Source organism: Hippopotamus amphibius, chromosome 8, assembly GCF_030028045.1.
Source record: "Hippopotamus amphibius kiboko isolate mHipAmp2 chromosome 8, mHipAmp2.hap2, whole genome shotgun sequence".
Classification (NCBI taxonomy): Eukaryota; Metazoa; Chordata; class Mammalia; order Artiodactyla; family Hippopotamidae; genus Hippopotamus; species Hippopotamus amphibius.
The window spans coordinates 101,437,788-101,446,639 of record NC_080193.1 but is presented as its reverse complement, the minus strand read 5'-3'; the positions used below and the strand labels follow the sequence as shown (position 1 = coordinate 101,446,639).

The 8,852-nt window shown below is 39.0% G+C and overlaps 1 pseudogene; it reads right to left on the bottom strand.

Moving 5' to 3' along the window:
• Nucleotides 1-606: 606 nt before the first annotated feature.
• LOC130859558 (60S ribosomal protein L38-like) lies at nucleotides 607-819 on the bottom strand (annotated as a pseudogene).
• Nucleotides 820-8,852: the final 8,033 nt, after the last annotated feature.

The window sequence follows — 8,852 nt, the reverse complement described above, 5'->3', positions numbered from 1 at the left end:
TTAGGGAGTTACCACTTCCAGGCAACTTTAAGGAACAGGGAGATCTCTGTGCCTGAATTTCTAGAGTTAGATAGATATTCCATTTCCTTCCTCTTACACAACTTGCTTTTCCTGCCTAGCTTTATATCAGTCACAGGGTTCATTTAAGGCACTCCAACTTTGGACTTCAACAAGACAGTGGCATCTAAACAAGACATAGTAGAGAAATTACCCTCAAAATGATAAAGCATTGAGGTGTAAATTAACAAAGTCCAGAGGAACTCTCCAAGCTATACCTTTGCTTCTAAAAGTTCTCTGACTTGGATACATCCTTCAATCAAAGGTCTATTTTTCCTTCATTTTAGCTGTCTCTGGCTAAACGGGGTGGGGTGAGGCTCCTCTGTTTTCTGTTAACAGGGAAAGCAGCAAGATTTATGTCAGGAAGTCTCATTGGAAAGAATGGAGTGGCCTCCCAGAGCCACCCAGTTACATAGAAATAATATTTGAATTGAAATCAGGGTCGTACTTCCCAAACAGGATTCCCCAGAACACGAGTTGCTTGAACTGCTGATTTTTTTTTTTTTTTTTTTTTTTAATGTGAATACAGTTCAAATCAGCGTGCCTGGTTCATTTCAGCTCCTTCACTGACAAACCTGGGGGCAGGGGCTGCTTCAGCTGCTCTCCCTTCTTTTTGTCTGTGATAACAGAGGGGTAAAGGTATCTGCTGCATCAAACTTTAAACTTCACGTTATCCTTATTTTTCTTGATCTTGACAGACTTGGCGTCCTTTCACCAGGCGGTAAGCAGAAAGTCCTTGATTTCCTCAATTTTGTGAGGCATGGCAAGGAGGCGGGGAGAGCACTGCTGGAACAGGGAGTGGCAAGAAGCTGAACTGCTGATGTTTTGTTTTGTTTTATATTTTAACCATTGTGTATGGTCAAAAAAAAAAAGTGTGAAAAATCTTGGGTTGAACACATTTCAAGGAATTACTTCTGCAAGGCATTAAAGACATTTAATGTGTTAATAGGAATTGCATGTCTTGGAATTAATGGTTCACAGAACACAATTTGCAAACACTGAACAAGGGAGAGGACATGGGGAGATATGGTCCAGGCTAGGTTACATGACTGTAGGAGTCAGTGACTTCTTGATTGGTGGCGGTTGAGCAGTGCCATCGGATATCCCCTTTTGTGACTGGGGTATAGATGAAGAAGGGAGGAAAGGAAGCAGGATAAAACAGAGATAGTGAGGTGGTAGGGTGATGCTGATTGACCTAGATTTCCAAACTCTGTGTGTGGATTGGGGGTCCTTTTGGGTAAGAACCATTCTCACTACTCTTTCTAGGGAGTGAAACTGACATGCCTTCTCCCAGGGAGGATGGTGTGGAATGGTACAGTTCTCTGCGTTTTCATCAAGTTCAGGTTCCTTCACCAAGTCAGTAGTTCTTTTTCCAGTTACAGTATTATCAAAATGTATATATTATAGAATTGCCGTATTTTTATTTTGGCTACCAATTTATTTTGAGGATAGTACATACAGTCCTGGGTATTCAGATGTAAAATCTATGGCATAAGTTCATTGAGAAGCTCTCTGTTGGGGTTCTAGCATTGCCACCCATGTGGCATCCCTTTTAACATGACCTCAGGCAGACAGTTCTGCATCTGGTTCCTGAGATGCACGCACATGCACATTTGATCTATTGCATTACTTTCCAGACTAAACTCGCTATCCTGCTGCCAGTCACTACAGCTTTCTCAAATGTGAGCCAAGTGTGCTTTAGGAGGCGGTATCTTGAACTCTGAACTGCAGGGAGCACATACAAACGTTTTAACTTTTATTATTTTTTTCAATTTTATTACCTCTTCTTTTTTCCAGTTTCATTGAGGTATAGTTGACATACAGCTCTGTATGTTTAAGGTGTGCAGCATAATGATTTGACTTATATACATCATGATATGATTACAGTAAGTTTAGTGAGCACAATCATCTCATATGGATACAAAATTAAAGAAACAGAAGAGTTTTTTTCCTGGTGATGAGAACTCTTAGGATTTACTCTCTTAACAATATTCATATGTAACATACAGCAGTGTTAATTGTATTTATCATGTTGTACATTGCATCCCTAGTACTTATTTATCTTATAACTGGAAGTTTGTACCTTTTGACTGCCTTCATCCAATTCCCCCTCCCCCACTCCCACCTCTGGTAACCACAAATCTAATCTCTTTTTCTATGAATTTGTTTGTTTTTGAAGTATAAGTGACCTACAACACTAAGTTAATTCCTCTTACACAAGATAATGATTTGATATTTCTGTACCTTTCAAAATGATCAAGCATGATAAGTCTAGTCACCATCTGTCACCATACAAAGATATTACATAATTATTCACTGTATTCCCCACTCTGTACATTTCATACCTGTGACATTTATTTTGAACTGGAAGTTTTTGCCTCTTATCTTCCTCATTTATTTCTCTCCTTTCTCCATTCCCCTCCCCTCTGGCAACCATCTGTTTGACTCTGTATCTGTTTTGTTATGTTTCATGAAAAGCTAAAAGCATTTCCGGTGAGATCAGCAACAAGACAACAATACTCATTCTCACCACTTTTATTCAACGCAGTATTGGAATCCTGGTCACAGAAATTGGACAAGAAAAGCAAATAAAAGGAATCCAAATTGGAAAGGAAGAAGTGAAATTTCACTGTTTACAGATGATGTGATATTATATATACAAAAATTACTAGAACTCATCAATGAATTTGGTAAAGTCATAGGATACAAAATTAATATACAGAAACCTAACAATGCTAATAATGAACTATCAGAGAGAGGAATGAAAAAAACAATCACATTGACAATTGCACCAAAAATAACAAAATACCTAGGAATCCAACTGAGGGGGTAAAAGACCTGTACTTGCAAAACTATAAACACTGATGAAAGAAATTGAAGATAACACAAACAGATGGAAAGATATACTGTGCTGATGGATTGGAAGAATCAATATTAATTAATATTGTTAAAATGACCATGCTATCCAAGGCAATCTACAGATTCAATGCAATCCTTATCAAAATACCAAGGGCATTTTTCATAGAGGTAGAATAATTTTAAAATTTGTATGGAAATACAGAAGACCTGGATAGCCAAAACTATCTTGAGAAAGAAGAACAGAGCTGAAAGAATCATATGCCCTGACTTCAGACTATACTACAAAGCTACAGTAATCAAAACAGTATGGTACCAGCACAAAAACAGACACATAGATCAATGGAACAGAATGGAGAGCCCAGAAATGAAACCACACTCATATGGGCAATTATTCTATGACAAAGGCAGCAAGAATATAAAATGGGAAAAAGAAAGCCTTTTCAATAAATGGTGCTGGGACAACCAAACAGCTACAAGCAAAAGAATCAAACAGGACTACTTTCTCACACCACATACAAAACGAAACTCAAAATAGATTAAAGACTTAAATGTAATACCTGAAACCATAAAATTTCTAGAAGAAAACATGGGCAGTATGCTCTTTGACATTGGCCTTAGCAATATTTTTTTGGATATGTTTCCTCAGGCAAAGGAAACAAAAGCAAAAATAAACAAACCGTACTACATCAAACTAAAAAGCTTTTGCACAGTGCAGGAAATTAACAACAAAATGAAGAGGCTGCCTACTGAATGGGGGAAGACATTTGCAAATGATGTATTTGATGAGGGGTTAATATCCAAAATATACAAAAAACTCAGACAACTCAACATTAAAAACAAACAAACAAACAAAACCAAACAACCCTGTTGAAAAATGAACACAGGATCTGAATAGACATTTTCCCAAAGAAGACATAGAGGTGGCCAACAGGCAAATGAAAAGATACTCAGCATCACTAATTATCAGGGAAATGCAAATCAAAACCACAATGAGATATCACCTCACACCTGTCAGAATGTCTATTATCAAAAAGACAGAAAATAACAAGTGTTAGTGAGAATGTGGAGAAAAGGAAACACTTGTGCACTATTGGTGGGAATGTAAATTGATGCAGCCACTATGGAAAGCAGTATAGAGATTCCTCAAAAAATTAAAAATAGAATGACTACATGATCCAGCAATTCCACTCCTGGGTATTTATCTGAAGAAAATGAAAACATGAATTAGAAAAGATGAATACACCCCTATGTTCATTGCAGCCTTATTTACATTAATCAATACATAGAAGCAACCTAAGTGCCTATCAATGGATGAATGGATGAAGAAGATGTGATATATATATACATATAATGGACTATTACTATCCATAAAAAAGAGTAAAATCTTGCCATTTGCAACAACCTGGATGGACCTAGAGAGTATTATGCTAAGTGAAAGAAGTCAGACAGAGTAAGACAAAGAGTGTATGACTTCACTTATATATGGAATATAAAAAATAAGACAAGTAAACATAGCAAGACATACTAAGCTTTTTATTTTTATTGTTTATTATTTTTTAAAAATAATGATTTAGAGAAGGAAGATGGGAGAAAGGGGGTGTCACCACAAGATTCCAGAGAACCAGGGGCACAGGTCGGTCCATTTCACTTTCTCTGTCTGAGGTACGGTCTCTAAGATCCAGATGAGAGGGGAGAAGGTAGCTATAAGGACACAAGGACACAATTTGCTTCCAGACCTTTTCCAGAGCCTTTCTAACGGTCCTTGGATAATTCAGCTGAGCGCCACATTTCATCAGGGTCAGGGATCCAGAACCTTGTGTACTGAATGAGGGATGGCCTCTGAGAGCAGTTCTCAGCTAGAGCATCCATCACTACAACTGTTCCAGAGCCCCACTCCTTCCATACCAAGTTTTTAAATGGTCCCTTTGAATCTGCCTACTGGGGCTTGAAGTGAAGGGGAAGCACCACTTCCTCCTTTGGTGTGGAAGAGTAACCCACAGCACAATTTCCTCCCCAAGACAGTCTTTCCCCAAACCCTCTTTCTCCCAACTCTCTCTCAGCCCTTTAACATCACCAATGTGAGTCAAGAATTTAAAAGAGTTATGTAACCAATTTTTAGCTAAATCCTTAAAAATAATTTGCATTTGGAGTCATACTTCCTTTGGAATGCAGCAACGCTTGTATCTTTGTGCCTCAGTTGAAGCTTCAATTTTAATTCCTGTTACAAAAATGTTTGTCTGCATATCTTTCAATTTTTCTTAAATGGTAATTTACCTTAGGATGGTTCTCTGGGAAATCATTGATTCAAATGATTTGGAAAGAGGATTTTCATTCTAAACGTGTGGTTGTTTTTCTCAACCTTGAGACTGAAGGGAAATGACTAGGCTGACTTGGGGGTGAAACAGGTTGTTATGAGTAAGTTAGACCCTGTGTTAAGTGGTGCCAAGGTGGGTATTGGAATTTTCCTAAGAACCTATAATTTACTTACCTGTGTAGTGCCAATAGTTTGAGGTTCTTCACGCCACGTTTCTTCTAAGCAACTCCCAGTGCAGGAAGGGTTACAAATGAACAAGACCCATGTTTGCAATGGGAATAGGAGAATCTTAGATGTCGGTGATGAGTGGAGATTTAAATAATGATAATTATATGTATATAGCACTGATCATGTGCCAGGGCCTGTCTTAGCTACATTGACATGTATTAATTTCTTTAGACCTCACATCAGTTCTGTGAAGAGGCACTATTATTATTCCCATTTTACAGAAGAAGAGGCTGAGGCACAGAGAGGTTTGGTAATTGACTCAGCTAGTAAGTGGCACAGTGGAAAGTTGTGCATGCCATCGGCCACACAGTGTATGCTTAAACATTGTACTGAATTACCTCTCACACTAAACAGAGCATTATCTGTTGTGATGGTTTTCAGAGGTTTTGTCACACTCCCATAAGAAGATTGAAAACATTCTCAGAACTAACCTGGTTTCCAGGGATGACAGGCCTGAATGTACAAAAACAGGGTGGTAGTTGAGTTGGGTGGGCACTTGGTGGTATCTGGTTTTGTTTTTCTTCCCTTTGATAGGAAAGCAGGGCCCAAAGCACAGTTGTGCTTAGTGCATAATAGATGCTCAGTCAAGGGTCATTGTATGACTGATGATTGATACAGTCCACATAGATAATGACACAAATGCCTGCTCTCTGCATTTTTGTCTTCTATACCATTATTATCTCTGACTGTCATAGTGATATAAACTAGATATGCTTGCTCCTGTACTATAAATGAGGAAGCTCAAGTTTAAGGTAATTAAAGGCATTATTTTGTCTAAGGCCATACAGCTAGTCAACTGCAGATGCCAGTTCCAGACCACATCAGTCACCTCTTTTACTCACCTAATGTTTGCCACTTATGTCCTATGAGTTGTTACAAAAGTAATATTAAGTATTAGCTTATGTCTGTCCCCTTAAAATAGTCTATTGAAAAGACCCAGCTAGTTTATCTCCATTTAGATTCCTCAAACTCAGTCTTGCTATTAAAATATTTCCTTGTTTCTCCAAAATGATTGTTCATATCCTTTTCATTAAAATTAAACCAGAATAATTTCTCTGAAATGCAGAACACTATTGGCTTTGTTAGAAAATCCCTGATTGCATTTTTCTCACATGACATCTTTTTAAATTAATTATTCCATTCTGTTATATCCTCTTTCTGCACACAAGCCAAGCAGCTCTGTGGGGTACCTGGGAAGCTCTTTCTTTGTATGTCTTCTGAGGATGAGAATGTCCTGCCTCCAGTATTGCAAGAACAGATGCCCTAATCTGGAGTCAGAGCACCTGAATCCAGGTATTGCCCTGCCCCTCAGTAGAGTGGGAAATTATTTTAATTGCTCTTGACTTCAAATTTCTCCTATATGAAATGAAGAGGTATGACAGGTCAAGGAATTGTTAGGTGTGCCCAAAGCAGGCATCACTAATCTCTCCAGGAATTCCTCCTTGCTGACTCTCAATGCAGCTCCCCCATCAGGTTCTATGAATCCATTGGAGGTGGCATCTAAGTTCATGAAAATTTGTTGCTGCCTTCGGTAAATATGAGCACTCAGCTCCCACGCAGGCCTACTCTTAACATTTGTGGTCTTGGACAAGAGTACAAATGGAGGCCACATACTACATGTCTAAATATTTAAAAGTTATAAATTAAGCTAACAAACTGTTAAATAATATATGTTTTACTTTCCTATATTGAAAAATATAGCTTCACTATAACCTGGAATTCTCCTGCTCCTCGAGTTTCATGTTGGAATGTGGCAGCATGGGGAGAAACAGCCATGGCTACGGCTTACCACTTTTCTTCGAATACCTGCAGTCATGCTATGAAGAGCCTTGTGTGCAAATGTGTGGTTATCCCAACCTCCATATCCAGGCTCTGCCCACACTGCTATAAACAGTTGCCCCCTGCCACCCCTTAGGCCTAGGTGTGAGCATCTAATTGTGCAGTCAATCTTTAGGATTTGGGCAAGAGAACTGTACAAGCCTTGGAAGGCTATCTGGGGAGGGTGTGCCGGGATCCTGGTCTTGGGCAGGTTACTGATTTCAAGTTGGTATATTCCATAGGCCTTGCAGACTCTTCAGCCTGTGAGAAGGGGATGAAAGAGGGTTAGAGTGGGCTCTCTAACTTGTAAGGTTCCTCTGGCCAGATTGCTTCTCTAGACACCACTGAGGGTAAGCTCATCCTTTTCACTACTGGTCATTTATGACCATTTAAATATTGATTACTCCCAAGTTTGTATTTCCACAGAAATCAAGGGAGTAGAGAGTTTCAGAAAGATGGAGTGGCCAACAGCTCCTAAAGGACATTTGATCTGATGTCAAATGTATGCAAGAAGTCCAGGGGCTATGGGCTGGAAAGTGTCCTTTGGGCCTGGAAATATGAAGGTCATTGGTGGCATCAGCTGACAGAGTTTCCTATTGAAGAAGGTTGAAAAGTGATGAGAGGTGAGGAAGCAGAGGTAGAGTGAGGAGTGTAATGACTTTTTCAAGAAGCTTAGCTGTGAAGGGAAAGCAAGAGAAAGGGCAGCAGTTAGAATGAGATTTAGGGTCAAATAGGGTCAAATTTAGAGTAAAAATTTTAAATGGAAGGCCTTAGAGAATGTTTACAGGCTGCAAGAAGGAGCTACTAGAGAGGGAAATTGGAAGGTATAAGAGAGGAGGGTTAAGGGACAATGCAAGCAAAAGATTGGGGTCCAGAGTACAGGTGGAAGAATTGGCCTTGAACCAGGGGTGGAATGATTCATTTTCCAAAGCTGGAGATAGTGGCAAATATGGGCACATTTGTAATTGGGGTGTTGAGGCAAATTGTAATTGCTTAAATTTTTTTTCAATGAAGAGATAAAGATACATCCTGAGAGTGAAGGGAGAAAAATGTTGCTTGTGGAGTTAAGGAGAGTGTTGACAGTTGCAGGTGGTGACAAGGCCTTGGATGAGGCCATTGGAGTAACTGATATCTGGCTGGAATGGATGTGTAGATTAGAGTCAAGGGGATCATGGAAATTTGATGCCAAGGTTGATTATATTTTACACATTGTGAGAAATTGACAATAATACAATACTTGTAGGGGATTTTAACACCCTGTTCACATCAATGGATAGGTCATCCAGACAATCAATAATGCAACAGCAGTCTTAAATGACAGAATATACCATTTGGACTTAATAGATATCTACAGGACATCCCATCCAAAAACAGCAGAATTCACATTCTTTTCAAGTGCACATGGAATGCTCTCCAGGATAGATCACATGCTAGGCTGCGAAACAAGTCTTAACAAATTTAGGAGGATAGAAATTATATCAAGCTTTTTTTCCTCCCCCAACACAATGGTATGAAACTAGAAATCAATTACAGGAAGAAAAATGGGAAAAGCACAAACACATGGAGACTGAATAAC